Source organism: Mustela erminea, chromosome 6, assembly GCF_009829155.1.
Source record: "Mustela erminea isolate mMusErm1 chromosome 6, mMusErm1.Pri, whole genome shotgun sequence".
Taxonomy (NCBI): domain Eukaryota; kingdom Metazoa; phylum Chordata; class Mammalia; order Carnivora; family Mustelidae; genus Mustela; species Mustela erminea.
In genome coordinates this window covers 129,546,958-129,561,428 of record NC_045619.1, presented here as the reverse complement: position 1 = coordinate 129,561,428, position 14,471 = coordinate 129,546,958, and positions in this window count along the sequence as shown.

Here is a 14,471-nt window from a genome sequence, read left to right as displayed (position 1 = left end):
AACCAGTAACTGAATGAAGAGTATTCTGGAATTGCTTGCCACAATCTGGAACTCTTTAATTAGGCAACTCTCAGTAAAACACAGAAATGAATGTGGTTTTTTTTTGTGGTTCCCATGTTCCCTAAAGAAATGGTAATGGGAAATACGTTCTGTTGAGTTGCTATTCTAAACACAGCATGCTGTGACGGTAGAGCAACGTTGACATTCACTTTCAGGTGCTTTTCACTGAACTTTCATTTTCCTTAACTTTTCATCTCTTTATCTCTTCCTTATACTTATTGGGATAGTATCTTGACCCATTTTTCCAGCGTACTTGTTGGTTCTTGGTTTATATCCACTCTGCTTTTTAGCTTATCCTGTCAAAGGCTTTACTTCCATTATATGTTTTGTACCCCGTGTCACCTGGTTTCTTTTTGGTAACTATTTCTTCTTACTTCACGTTTTCAGTATCCTCCCTTATCTCTCTGAAGATATTTCTGAGACTTAGCTTAAAGTTTCAGTCTGTCTGAGTTACTGATTCCCCTTCTAATATAGATTGTCCTATTTTTTATGTCTTTCTTTTGTAATATCCATGGTTCCAAATATTTCATAGTTTTCTCAGGAGTTTATGGTCTCACCCAGTCATGTTGGCTTCTCAAGTGTGCTATGACCTGTGGTCTCCTAGCCTGGCCTCTTCAAGTGAGTTGGGGAGGGTTGCTTCATTGTGAGGTTTACCTCATGTTAAAATCTAGGCTCTGTGTCTTCCCATTTGTGCTCATCGTGAGTTACCACCGCTCCTCAGAGACTCTCCTAATACTTCCACTTGAGGGACTGCTATTTTCCAAAAGTTTCTCCCAAGCTTCTCTGTCTCTCTTTTTAAGATATTATTTATTTATTTATTTATTTATTTATTTATGAGAGAGAAAGAGCATGAGTGGGAGGAGGGGCAGAGGGAGAGAGAGAACAAACTTCCTGCCCAGTGTGGAGCCCCATGTGGGGCTTGATCTCACAACACTGAGATCATGATCTGAGCTGAAATCAAGAGTCAGAGGCTCAGTGGACTGAGGCACCAGGTGTCCCTTTCTCTTGCTTCTAATTACATTTCCTATAGGTTGGAGATGGGGAGGAGATGATAATGCCCAGGGGCCACACAGTTTGACTGATACTCCAGTGGGCACTGTACTCCCTGATGTGACCCTGCTGTCCCAAGCCAGCGCTGGCCAGGTACTGTTGTTTTTCTATTCTACAATGGAAGCAGGTGAGCCTCTCCCATGTTCCTGCCAGAGGAATATGGGAGAAAAACAAGGTACAACAAAAAAGTTGTTCCCTTAAAAGTTCCTTGAGTGTGGCAGACTATATCTGCTCAAGGCTGGCATTTCTCCTCCAATCTGGGATCCAACCCCCACACTCTCTGCCTCAGGGTTTATATATTTATTGATGTTTTTATTCTGTCTCTCATCTGTGGGGTGGGCCATGGACCCATATTTTTGCTACATGATACCATCATCTTGGTTGTGGCCACTTTGACCAGAATGGACACTTGACCCAAACAAAGCTTACCCAACCAGATTCTTCCTTAAGAATAAGAACAAGAGACAGAGACTGGGTCAGGTAATTCAGAGCTGGGTCAGGTAATCAATAATTAATGGTGGGACAATAGAGAGACCAAGCCCAAACTCTTGCAACTAGGGTCTTTGGAGCATGCTGATCACTGTGTTTCCCAAGTCCTGTCCATCCCTGGGGTTCCTGAGACTCTATGAGCTTTCTAAAACCCTAACAGGTTTTTTTTTTCCCCTAAGCCGGTTCAGTTGATTTTCATGACTTGCTGGCAAAAGAACATCATCTAATAGAAGGTAAATGGTATCACAACCTTTCCAGTTAGAGATTAAGGCCAGCACGGAGATGAGTGGAAGCAGTAATAGGGGAGGGAATGATGGATTCAAAGTAGTGGAACTGATATTGCTAGAACTTGGTGACACCTGGGTGTGGTTCACTAGATTTCATTTTCGTAGAGCACAGTGACTGATAAGGTTTTTTCCTCCTTTCTGACGTGGCCAAACCTTTCTTAAAGCTTTACAGCACTGAAGGATTACTAAACCCAGGGCTAGTCCTAAAACTGGATTTGTTCAATACTATCTATCCTTGGGGAAACACAGCTTTTAGGGGAGCAAAATTTTCACATAAGACTTCTGAGTGGTACTCTGTACAGAATCAGGGTTGCAGAGGAGGTGCTGGAAAGTTCTGCTTGGGCTCTGCCTTGGCCCTGGGAGGCCTCTCCTAGGAAACCCCCACCCCAAACAGAAGTGATTTTGTCTGCCAGCCTCCACATCATCACCCCGTTACTCATAGGTGCTTCCAGAACAATGACTATTTTAAGTTTGCTTTTCAATGCCTATTATGCAACAATGTGCATTCAGTCGTCTCTAAGGCCAGAATGCAGGGCCGCCCACAGCCACGTGCTGGTTCCTAGGCTGCCCCTTCTCTCAGAGTGCAGCCCCTGGGGAGGGATACCCAGGGCTTCCTCACGCTCTGTGCAAGACCCGGAGACCACTCCCTCTTGTCCTTATGGAAAACATCCTTCACAAAACTCTGGCTAGTACCATGTCCTGTATGGATTTGCTTCTTGGTCCCTCCTGCCACACTGAAAGCAAGTTGAAGCCCGAGCCTACAATTTCTCCCCCTAGTCCCCCAGGAGCTAACATGGCAGAAATACTCCATGTTTCTGCTGCTGTAGTCTTTTGGTGCTAGGCCATGACTCCTGGAAGGCCAGAGAAGGGAAGTAGGGCTGAGGGCCCAGGGAGTTTAGATGGTGTATAGATTATGCTTTTTAACATGAGAAGTTTATAATTATATTTTGCGCACCATGATGGGTCTCCCCCACTCCTGAAGCAAACTCTGTGTTATTTAACATCAGAGGGAATACTGACTAGGCCCTTTTCCATTTCTTTCCTCTCTTCTTTCTGTTTTTCTTCTTGTCTGGGCACAGAGAAGATGAGATAATTATGGGTTCTGTGTTGGACAGAACTTGAAAGGACATGGTCCCTCCCTAGGGCTGTTCTTAGCTAGTAGGAGTCCTTGTGTATGATCCTGTTAAGTGTCCTGGGGAGAGACAAGGAGAGAAGCTTTCTTGGCCTGTGCATGACAGGAGTGAGGCAAAATGAGATTCCTCCTGAACACGGGTCTTGTGGTGTGGGATGTGAGAGACACAGCCTAGCTGATTCTGTTCCTTGCACGCTGAGGCCTTCCATGGCGCATGTGAGTCTGCCCCACAGCTGCCTCCGTGTCTGTCAACCTGCCGTCCTCTGTCTCAGGTGTCTGGGGCTCACCAGCTAATAAGTGATTATCTGGTCTGCGCCTGGCGGGACCCTATCTAAATAGAATCCAATAAAACCCTTATAAACGAGTTTACTGGAGCAAAACCCACTCCCAGGGTGCTCAGACCCCGATCTTTCCACAGAAGCAGATGCTCTCAGTTGATGTTTTGTTGAAACGAATGAACGAAAGAACAAAAACCCCTCAGTTTCTATGAAGAGCTTCCCAGTGTGGCAAACAATCACAGTGAATGTTTTGCTCTGGTTGACTCCCCCGCAGCAGTTCCAATGGGGTAATTCTGATGCTCTAAGGAAGAAGAGCAGTGACAGGACAGGGGAGAGAAAAGGAAGGAACAGTCTCTGACAGCTCTTGCCAAGGGCCTGAAGATATTTTCTCATTGAATCTTTACAACCCTCTGTGATAAATATCACTAACCTGTTTTTTTTTTTTTAAAGATTTTATTTATTTATTTGATAGAGAGAGAGATCACAAGTAGGCAGAGAGACAGACAGAGGGAGGGGGGAAGCAGGTTCCCTGCTGAGCAGAGAGCCCGATGCGGGGCTCAATCCCAGGACCCTGAGATCATGACCTGAGCCGAAGGCAGAGGCTTAACCCACTGAGTCACCCAGGCGCCCCTCACCTGATTTTTTTAAAAAAAGATTTATTCATGTATTTATTTATTTATTTATTTGGAGGTTGAGGAGGGAGAGAAGCAGATTCCCTGATAAGCGTGGAGCCTGACATGGGGCTTGATCTCAGGACGCTGAGATCATGATCTAAGCTGAATTCAAGCATTGGTCGCTTAACCAACTGAGACACCTGGGTGCCCCTCACTCACCTGATTTTACAGATGAGGAAAAGATGTTCAGCATGTATAGAGACAAGGGACAATATATGATGGGGTGTAGGGAATTTTGTCCTTCGTCCAAGAAGTATCAAAGGGGCTTCTGGGATTCTAAAATAGCTGTCTTAGATTCAGAATGAGTAAGGCAAAAGCATCGGCCACGGTTCTGCTCACTCTTCCAGCCCTCGATTCCTGCATTGAATATTGCTGTAATTTCTAGACTAATTGGTGTTAGTGGCTTGGGACTCTTCATCCATTAAATTTATTCCCAGATTGAATAATCTCTTATGATAAACTGTTATAGCTCATCATGACAGGAGCAGGGATAATGACTCAATGTCAGAGTTTAATTTTCTCCCCATACCTCAGTGTAGATGTTTCATCTTCAATCAATATTTTACCTGAAATTTCCATCCATCCTTTGGAAAAAGTGAAGTGTGGGACTGTCTTGTTTTTGCAACCTTGATAAGCACATATATAGAAAGAAAGAATACTGTTTCCTCACGTCTTGGCTGCTAAGTCATTATGGGAACCTGAATATAAACCAGCGTGGGCCCAGTCGGCAGTGGGGACCCACAATGAGGAATGTTTCTCCCTCTAGAATAGGTCTCAGTGGCACAGAGTTAATGTTAACCTTCCAAAACAATCCAAATAAAAAAGACACTAACAAAAATCCTTATTCTCTACTGTCTTGATCTTGACAATCCTAAAACAGATGTAAAAGGAAATCAAGGGAAGGCAAAAGATTTAGCAGCAGGATTTCCTTGACTAACTAAAATCTGAATGGAAAGAAATCCTTTGCATGTCTCTTTTTCTCAGGTTTGTATAATTGAATTTTCTTGGAATCTTCAAGGTTAGCGTGTTCAAATAAATTGAAATTCCTCTTGAAGTCATTTTCTTGCCAGCTCTGATAAGCTTTTGATTACTTTGCCACAGCCAGAAGCCCTAGTTCTGACTAATCAAGATCACAAAATTTTTTTTCCAAAAACAGGCGATAGGAGTCCAGGTAGAGAGTGGCTGTGCAGCCATGTGAGTATGTATTTTGCTTGTGTTTATCTGTGCACACGCTACAGGCCGGGACTCATGACAGCAGATGCTGGGCAGGGAGGATCTTCAACCCAGAACTCAGCGTTTCTTTGCTACTTGCTTTTTGACGTATTGGAGGCTCTTCAATGACTTGGGGAGTCACTGGTATGCCCCATTGACTCATTCTCATTGTATAAATGGCACCTTGGAAGCCTTAGTGAAGTGACCATATTAGCAATTCCAGTGAAGCCAAAGCGGATGTTCTGTGCCATTAAAAAATATATTTATATATTATTTATTTGGCAGAGAGAAATACAGTGAGAGAGGGAGGGAACACTAGCAGGGGGAGTGGAGAAGGGAGAAGCAGACTCCCCGCCGAGTGGGGAGCCTGATGTGGGGCTTGATCCCAGGACCCTGGGACCATGACCTGAGCCCAAGGCAGACTGAGCCACCCAGGTGCCCCTGTTCTGTGCCATTTTGCGCTAACTCTGACAGTGGCTTGTCTGACACAAGGATGTGCTATGGGGAAAGGGAAAGGAAACAAGAACTGGATAATTCATCCCAACTACATAGCTTGCTTACTCATTCTCGGCCTCTTTCCTTGGCTACCCTGTCCGGCCTGTGTGGGCCTCCTCCCTATCATCCTCCTCCTCTGTCATCACTGAGACCAAGATGACCAAGCCTTCTTCAGTCACCAGCCTGCTGTCCTCACGGGGGATTCAATGGCCTTGTGCAGGCAGATGCTGCCATCACCTCCTCTCTGCACTCAGGATAATCTTCTCTAGATGAGTTAAGAATGAAGGGCTTCGATGATTCTTCATATCAGGGAGATCATATGAGAGTTGTCTTTCTTTGCTTGACTTATTTCGCTAAGCATGATACGCTCTAGTTCCATCCATGTTGTCGCAAATGGCAAGATTTCATTTCTTTTGATGGCTGCATAGTATTCCATTGTGTATATATACCACATCTTCTTGATCCATTCATCTGTTGATGGACGTCTATCTGAAGCCTGGTCCTTACAGACACAGAATAAAAATCAAATGAACATATATTGAACATTTTCTATGTTCTAGGCATGTGGTTTTCTTCTCACCTGACTCTTACTATCACCTATGAGAGAAGTACTATTTTTCTCCTTGCTTTACAGATGACGGAACTGATGTTCAGAGAGGTAAAGTGATTTGCTCAGGGTCACAGAGCCGATACAAGGCAGAGCTGATATCTGAGGCCAGGCAGTCTGACTCCAGCAGCTGCCTCGTTGGGGAAATGTAAACGTGAGCACAGGGATCCAGTGTCTCCTGGCAAAAGCCCAGGTTTCCAGGCTGCCACAAACCCCATTCCAATGGCCCTCCTCACATGAATTATAGTATTCGTAAGCACTCATGTACTCAATGAGATTTGTGGTTACTTAGCCATGAAGTCATTGGGAAGGGAGTTGATAAGACTTGGTGTCACTGTAGGTGGCAAAGATAAGAAGATGGTCCCCTGGGAACTCTCGGCTTCTGTAATTAACACATCGGGTGTGTTGTTTTATCATAAATCCTAGGCAGGTCATTCCAACACCAGTTGGTGATTAGAATCCTTTTACTGTTACACATGAAAAAAAAAATCAGGTGAGGGATATGTTTTAAAATCCCATATACATTGGGAGAATACTGTTTTTTACAGTTCAAAAAAATCTCTTCAGTTATTTGGTCTTACAGTCCCCGCATTTACATATGGGATGGCGAGGTTAACACAGAGCTTGGTTTCTCTCCTCCTACCCTTCTTCTTCCCCAGCCCACACTGCACACTTCTAGGAATTAACCAGGAAGGCAAGAGTCAAGAAAATCCCCGGGATTATAAAGTCTTTGCCGAACAGAGCTTCCTCCACATAAACAAAGACAGATGTTAAAACAGGTGCTTTTCCTAAATGGACACTTTGATGGATGTTGTCGGGATTTGTCAGATTCCACACAGCGGCCAATGGTGTCGAATGTGTAAATCCGTTTGAATCACAGACAAGGAAACTCTGGGAAATGTGAAGTAGGGAAAGAATTGCCGTTCTACTCACTGGAGCGTCGGAAACATCCCAATAATGAAGCAGCCCTATAACTCACTCTCACACAAAGTCCACAGACTGAAGCCAAGAGGGGGCTTTGATCCTTCCCAGTTACAGCTTCTCCTCTGTCTATCAAAGACTAATTTGAAAGTTTTTATTTTCTGAAACATCATGAAAGATCTTAGCTTCCAATATCTTCCTTTAAAAAAAAAAAGGTTTTATTTATTTGTTAGAGAGAGAAAGAGAGCGTGTGCACAAGCAGGAGGAGCGACAGGCAGAGGGAGAAGGAAAAGTAGGCTCCCCACTGAGCAGCAAGCCCGATGCTGGACTTGATCCCAGCACCTTGGGATCATGACCTGAGCCGAAGGCAGAGGCTTAACTGACTGAGCCACCCAGGAGTCCCTCTAATATCTTTCAACAGCTGGTCTGGGCAGAAAATGAAAATCTTACAAGTTTGCGGGGCTGCAGTACAGCTCCTGCTTGGGTAAATCACAATAAAATGCAAGCAATCAAGGAAGACTCCAATGCCAGGAAGTATGGGGTTGTGTGCGAACTTGAAAGTGAAAATGTTATGGGTGAATAAGTAGCTTTTAGCAACATGGAGACGACACCCCAATCCACAGTCTTTCCAAGTTTTCCCTTTGATTTGCAAATACTCCAGCCAATTTAAATTGCATTAATTTTAAAGGCCCATCAACTGCCCTGAAATGGAAGTTGGGGTGGGGAGAATCTGAAAGCCTTGATTAAATTAGTGACTCTCAGATTTATGGTTTATTTTAAAAAACGCTGTTAGCAGAGCTGGTAACTCTTTCGCCATCAATATCATTTTAGAAATGATAGGGCATCGATGAGAAACATCAACAACAAAATGTAACAAGGGCATCTTCTGAGCTGAGAGACCACCCTTCCAAATGAATGGCTTTGGTGGTACAAAATCCCTTCTTTGTTGTCCTGGTGTTGGAGTTAGTTGGACAGTTAGGTAGTCAGGGCTGGGGTCCCCAGCAAGAAAATCTGTAGACAGGACAGTGAATATGAAACAGCACTGACATCTCGTTCTGGAACCTAGACAGGACTGCATTATCATTCTGCTTTACCGCCTTTGCAGACAGGACTTCTGCAAAACATCGTGACATAAGGCAATTAGCCACAAAGTATTTGTCACTGTCATAAGCAAGGGAGTAGTTAAGACACAAGCCCCCAGATGCCAGCAAAAAAGACCATCAGCACGTGGACATCAGCCTAATAATATAGACAGATTTGTGGCCAAATCCCTGACTGGCATGACTCAGTGCACCCTGACTGCTAAAGATAGCTCTGCGAAAGAGCTCATAAAAACTCCTAAACTTAGAAACTCCGAGGGCAACCCTCTCAGGTTCCCTCCCTCCTGGGTTCCTTCCTTCTCCAGGAGATTTATACTATTGCGCAACAAACTTTGCCTCACTGCCCACCACTCTTCATCCGGTCTACTTCTTCATTCTTTGTGACCAAGAACCATGGGCACTAAAGGCAGAGAAATCCTGCGACACTGATCTTCTCTATTTTGCCCCAGATTGAAGATATCTTCACTCCGCTTGGGTCCCTGACCCAGGGCTTGCAAAACTATGGGCCAGCTGATCTTGAAGAGGGAAATTACCCAGAACAGGCTGGGCTGGCAGGCCCCAGAGGATGGAAATTTATTAGCAATAGTGAGAGATAGCCAGAAGTCCCCTGGGAGTGAGAGATAACCAGCCGTTTCTGCTTCGTTTCTGCTTCTGTAGACACCTGCCACCAGGTCTGCTTCCTGCTACCGGTTTCCTGCGCTGCCCTAACCCCTGTTCCTGCTGAAAGCAACCCTCCCCCCAAATTAACCCCACCTACCAGCAGTCAGCGCAGCCCTTTGAGAACCTGATCTCATGCACTTCCCTAGAAAAACTTTGTAACCCCGCTGCCCGGGGCCCAGAATTTCCAGCATGAGCTCGTCTGGGTCCGCCAGTGGAAAATAAACCGAGTGCTCCTACTTCTCCAGTGTCGCTTGGTTTCTTGCCGGTCTAGGTTCCTGCAACAGTCTTTTAGCATCTTTCTAGGTCTTGAAGCCTAGGAGTAGGAGGCCTGTCTCTGTCCTGGGAGTATGACAGACAGATTAGATTGACAGATGACAAACAAGCTGGAGAATGTTTCCAAAGCAGCAGGGGTACCAGCCAGCATCACACAGACGGAGCATCTGCAAGTAGTGTGTTTTCTAGAGGGTACTCGAGGAAGGATTTGCTGGAAGATAAAACCCAGTCAGGTTTTGTGTTGAGTAGGTGTTGTCTTCTAATGAGAGGTTTGACAAGTGAGAGTAGCTCCCTTGGACTGGGCTACCAGGTGGGACCCGGTGAGCTGGGTGTGGAGAAGGGCCAGTGTTCCTCAGCAGAGACGTAGACCTCAGGTGGCCACACTCACTTACCCTGGCTTTGGGCTCTTTCCAGCCACCCCCGGGCCCCTCATGTCAGTTTTATCCCATCTTTCCTTTCCCATGCAATCATCTGCTATCTCTATAACAGAAGATTGTTCACTTGTAATTCTGTTACCCTTTCAGAGCAATTTTTATTGTATGTTTTCCTCAGATAACATTAGCTTAGGGGTTGGGAGAAGGGTGAACGGTGGCTAAAGGGGGCACATCGGTGGTGCAGTTACTCCTGGGAACCTGCTACCCTCCTCAGCCTCCCTTCTCCTGGCCTTCCTCCTTTCTGGGCCTCCCCATTCACAGGCATAAAGAAACAGTCATGCCTCTTCATCAGCCGGTGATCACAGAGTATTTTTCTAGCACACTTGCTTATTGGGAAATCAACCCTTCCCGTTCTCCTTAAACTTGGTCTCTGAACTATTGATCATTTGGTGAGCGTTTTCTCCTATTTTATGTCAATAACTGAAACAGATTTGAATTTTATTATTATACCACTGAGTCCATCAAATCGTAGTGGATGTGTGTGTGCGCAAGTACATTTTATCTATGTAATTACATACAAGTATATGCAACTGTGTATCTAGATGGAGTACACACACACACATATATTTGTGTATGTGTGTTTGAATAGGCAAATAAATTAAAGAAGACAGTATTGGCTGGCCCTGTTATTGGAAAATGTAAATGAAACCTCAGACAGGGTTGCCTGAGATGATAAATTTGAGCTAACTGGACATTGCCTTGGGTTTAATTTTAGTGCTAGATGTGTTCACTTAATTGGATTAAGAAGCAGTTCTTTTTGCTGGCTCAAAAATTAAACAACAACAACAACAACAAAAATCTAGTTCGTAAAAGCCGAGTGTAAGAAGCCCAAGTTAAAATGTGAAGAATCACATAGTAGAAAATTTTAAGCTCTAGTTGAGGTGCGGGTGACCAGAAAAAGCTAACATAGGGAAGGGCACTATTAAAGAGCCTTTAGGAATTGTGTATTAATCAGGGTATCAGGATGGGGCATACTGTTCCTCTTCTTGTATAAGGATCTGTGAACATTCTCATTTGACAATGATAGAGTCTGAGATTTTGGCTTGAATCATACATTGCTGTGGCTAGGCAATGGTTTGCATTTTTATCTCCCACTGGGGCATTTTAGAAGTTTGTGAGAAATAAGTGATGAGAATATTATTATGAAAAAATTAAATGAAATGGCATGATAAAGAGTGAAGAAATTCAAAATTCACATCAGTTGGTCTGAGAGGGCCTTGCCAAGGAGGTGGTTGGAGCCCAGCCTGACTGAGAAGAAGGAGCCAACTCTGAAAAATTCTGGGGACAGCAAGTTCTCAGTAGTAGGCATGGCAGGGGCAAAGGCCCTGAGGCAGGACTCAGAAAAGGCCAGGTGGGGGCACCTGGGTGGCTCAGCGGGTCAAGCCTCTACCTTCGGCTCAGGTCATGATCTCAGGGTTCTGTGATCGAGCCCCGCATCAGGCTCTCTGCTTAGTGGGGAGCCTCCTTCCTCCTCTCTCTCTCTGCCTGCCTGTCTGCCCACTTGTGATCTCTGTCAAATAAATAAATAAAATCTTAAAAATAAAAAGAAAAGGCCAGGTGGCATTGAATGTGGGGGAGCGTGGTAACAATGGAGGTGGGAGATGTAGGCAGGGAATTAAGGTAGAGCAGAGGAAGTCAAGCTGCCTAGCATGGCTGGGTAGGTCCTGAGGCTTCACCAGGAGTCTCATCTTAGTGCAAAGTGCTGCTTGTGCTGTGAATTCATTGACTTTGGAAAATGGCTAAACTTCTCTAAGCCTCAGTTTTCCCAACTGTCAAATGAAGGTGCTGGATTAACATATGAGCATCCGGGGGCCCCTGAGGGGTGCAGGTGTTTGAACATCCAGCTCTTAGTTTCAGTTTAGGTCATGACGTCGGGGTTGGAAACCTGGGCCCTGTGTCCAGCCCTGTGTCCAGCTCTGCCTTCAGGGAGGAGTCTGCTTGAGTTTCTCTCTCCCTTTCCCTTGGCCCCCTCTCCCCTTGCTCATTCTCTCTTTCTCAAATAAATCTTTTAAAAAATATATGAAAGCATCTGGCATATGGTAACTCCTCAATACAAGTTAGCTGAATTCATTAATGCATCCTAAGGGCCTTCTGGATTTATAAACCTATAATCTTTTTTTCCCCCACTTAGTCCTTTTATTTATTATTAATTTAATTTTTTTTTAACTTTTTAAGTAGGATCCTTGCCCCATGTGGGGCTTGAACTTACAACCCTGAGATCAAGAGTCACAGGTTCTACTGGCTGAGCCAGCCAGGCACCCCCTACTTATTTATTTTTAAAATTGAAGTATAGTAGACACACAATGTTACATTAATTTCAGGTGTACAACATAGTGGTTAGACAAATTTATGCAAGATGTTATACTCACCACAAGTGTAACCCATCTGTCACTCTACAGCATTATGACAATATTATTGACTATATTCTCCATGCTCTACCTTTTATTCCTAAGACATATTCATTTCATAACTGGAAGCTTGTATCTCCCCCACCCCTTCACCCATTTTGCTCATCTCCTACCCTCTCTTCTCCTCTGGAAACCCATCCATTTGTTCTCTGGATTTGTGGGTCTATTTCTGCTTTATATTTGTGTTTATTCATTTGGTTTTTTTTTTCTTTTAGATTCCACATATAAGTAAAATCATATAGTATTTGTCTTTCTCATATAATATTTGTCTGACATATTTCTTTTAACATAATACTCTCTAGGTCCAACCATGTTGTTGCAAATGACAAGATCTCATACTGTTTTATGGCTGAGTAGTATTCCATTGTGTGTGTGTGTATCTTTGCCATATATATATATATATATATCTCACATCTATATCTATCTAAATACTACATCTTTATCTATTCATCTCTTGATGGACACTTGGGTTGTTTCTGCATCTTGGCTGTTGTAAACAATGCTGCTATAAACATAAAGGGGCATGTATCCTTTCAAATTTGTGTTTGTTTTCTTTGGCAAATACTCAGCAGTGGAATTACTGTATCATATGGTATTTATTTTTTAAAAAAATATTTTGGGGCACCTGGGTGGCTCAGTCCGTTAAGCATCTGCCTCCGGCTCAGGTCATGATCTCAGAGTTCTGGAATGGAGTCCCTCTTTGGGGTTTCTGCTCAGTTGGGAGTCTGTTTCTCCCTCTCTTCTGGTGCCCCTCCTGCTTGTGTTCTCTCATCCTTATCAAATAAATAAATAAATAAATAAATAAGATCTTTAAAACAAAATATTTTGAGGAACATCCGTACTGTTGTCCACAGAGGCTGCACCAGTTTACAGTCACACCTACAGTGAACAAGGGTTCCTCTTTCTTCACACCTTCACCAAACTTGTCTCTTGTTTTTTTCATTCTAGCTATTTTTATGCATGTAAGATGGTATCTTATTATGGTTTTTTTGTTTTTATGGTTTATTTGTATTTCCCAGATGATGAGAGAAAATGAGCACCTTTTCAAATGCCTGTTAGCCATCTGTATGTCTTCTTTGGAAAATTATCTGTTCAGGTCCTCTGCCCATTTTTAATCAGATTATTTGATTTTCTTCGTGTTGGGTTGCATAAGTTCTTTATATATTTTGGATGTCCACCCTTTATCAGATGTATCAGCTGAAAATATCTTCTCCCATTCAGCATATAAACCTGTAATCTTTAAGATTTTATTTATTTATTTGACACAGAGAGAGAGATCACAAGTAGGCAGAGCAGCAGGCAGAGAGAGAGGGGGAAGCAAGCTCTGTACTGAGCAGAGAGCCCGATGCGGTGCTCGATCCCAGGACCCTGGGATCATGACCTGAGCTGAAGGCAGAGACTTTAACCCACTGAGCCACCCAGGCGCCCCTAAACCTGTAATTGTAAACCACCTACATTCTTCCTTGGAGATCAAATGCACCCCCATCCTCCATTTTCTCAGCTGAGGATGTTGTCTTGTCTAGAATCACACCACACACCAGGGGAAGATCCAGTGATGGTATGGATGGTGTGCCTTCTACTTGTGGGACACCAGTGGAGTCTGCACAATTTTGTTGGGGGTATGTGTGTTGCTGGAGGGGAGGACAAAGAGAGGGGTGATAATGTAGAAGGATGAGAAATAGACTCTGCTTACAATCTACGTTGGTCAAACAGAAGAAGCTACAAAAGATGGTATCTCCAGCCTGAGCGTGTTAGACGAGTGCCCGTGAACACTACTGACCAAGAGCAAGTAGTTGGGGAATTCAGAGGGTGACAAAGCTGACTTGTAGAAGTCTTATATAATTACCAGCATTGGTATAAGAACAAGAGTGTTGGATGCAAAGAACTTTTTGGATGCAAAGCACTATGCTGAGTGTTATACATACATTTTATTTAACCCCCATCAAAACCTCATGAAGAAGTCTACTATTGTAACACTATCCATGAGATTCTGCTTCTTAGGGCAAGGAGGAATGGGAGATTTTTCCCAGGATGAGGGAATAATGTAAACAAAGGCAGTAATGCACAAAATGTTGTCTCCTTTCGCTGTTGTCTTGGTTCTCCTATAAGCAATATTGAAATTATCTAGAAACCCTTTCTCCCCCTTTTTATTGTGTCCTCCCCCCCCAGCCCTGTGTCTGCCTGAGGTAGTATCTGTTTACTCTAGACTAAAACCTTTAAGGGCATCTTGAGCCCACTGGGGCAGTCTGGACCTGATAAGGCACATTAGGATATATTCCACCAATTAGATTCCCATTGTTTTCTAGTGTTTAACCTGACAGCCCCTCTTTAGCTCTAAGAGGACTGGAAAAAAGCCCCTGAACATGATACCCCCAAGATTCAGAACCCACA